Here is a 1,418-nt window from a genome sequence, read left to right as displayed (position 1 = left end):
GAGTCAGGATGTGGGGTGATCACCTGGAGGAACGGGGATGAACAAGACAGGGCAAGAGACACAAGAGACGGAGATAAGACAGGCTTTCTGATCAAGTCTTATTTATTGAGGAAATGAGCAGGGTCTAAATAGCCACGCGGTGGAAATAGCTGGGCAGGACTGGTTGCTAATTGGTAGCAAATGTCCGGGACCACAGGAAGACGCCCAGGCAAGCAGGGATTGGTGCTGTTGCATTTCTTGCCCAAATAAGGGAAAGTGTAAGAGGAAGCGTTCCATCTCCCCCCATGTCCCCCCTTTTTATTAATTACATCAAGCAGGAAATTGACAGTGCCCTGCAGGGACAATGCCTGGCTTGGGTCAAGGACTCCTTCACATGAGATCGACCAGACCTTACCCGTCTTGGGATTGCAGGGCAGCAGTAGGCCCCGTTTCTGCCTTAGGCGGTTGGCGGTATTGCATGTGGGTCCTAGTTGCCCGTCATTGACTACTTGTCCATCTCACCAGGGAGACCTATATCAGATTAGGCCACATTATTATAAGGTCCATTTGGGGGAACCCTCTTGCGATACTCTTGTTGATCTGCCATCTCCAGCTGATATTGTATCTGAATGGGCTTTGCAGCAAAGGCATCTAAACGTGAGCTAATGAAGGATGTAAGCTTTTGAAAAATATAAGGTCCTACCATGAGCAAGAATAAGAGTGAAAAGAGGGGTCCCAATAGGGGTACAAGGTAGGGGAACATCTCTCCCCATAGTGAGGAGAAGGGGTTGTCCGCAAGCTGTTGTCTCCACTTGAGTAGTTGATCCTGAAGCTCCCAAATTTTGTCTTAAACTATGCCTGATTTGTTGGCATAAAAACAGCACTTTTCCTGTAAAGCAAGACATATTCCCCCCTGCTCTGCTGTCAGAAGGTCTAAACCCCTCCTATTTTGCAAGACCACTTCTGCTAATGAATCTATCTGGTCCTGGATATCTTGGATAGTACCAGATAATGCTTGAACATCATCAATCAGCTGATTAGATAATTTGGTATAGGAATGTACTGCTACCCCCAACCCTGCTGTGCCTGTCCCCATGACTGCTGTGACTCCCAGCCCCACTAATAAAGAGATGAACTGGACTGCCCTCTTTGTGCGGCCCACAGCATAATCTAAACTGGGAAGGGGTACAGGATCATTACCAGAGATGACATCTATATCAGGCAATATAATTGCCATGACACACAGTCCTGTGCAGTTGGTAGGTAGGTATGTGAAAGCTAAGTTTCCCCCACATACAAACACATGTCCCTTTTCTTGGCAAATAGGGCTACTGTAGTTAAGTATTTGATTACAGCTAGTGAAAGTAACAAACCCAACATCAACAGTGAAGATAGCATTGTGGAAGCCTCCTTGTATACAGGAAGAATTTTTAAAGGTT

This window comes from Octodon degus, unplaced genomic scaffold (assembly GCF_000260255.1).
Source record: "Octodon degus isolate 3935 unplaced genomic scaffold, OctDeg1.0 scaffold00297, whole genome shotgun sequence".
Lineage (NCBI taxonomy): Eukaryota > Metazoa > Chordata > Mammalia > Rodentia > Octodontidae > Octodon > Octodon degus.
Note: the sequence above shows the minus strand (reverse complement) of the source record.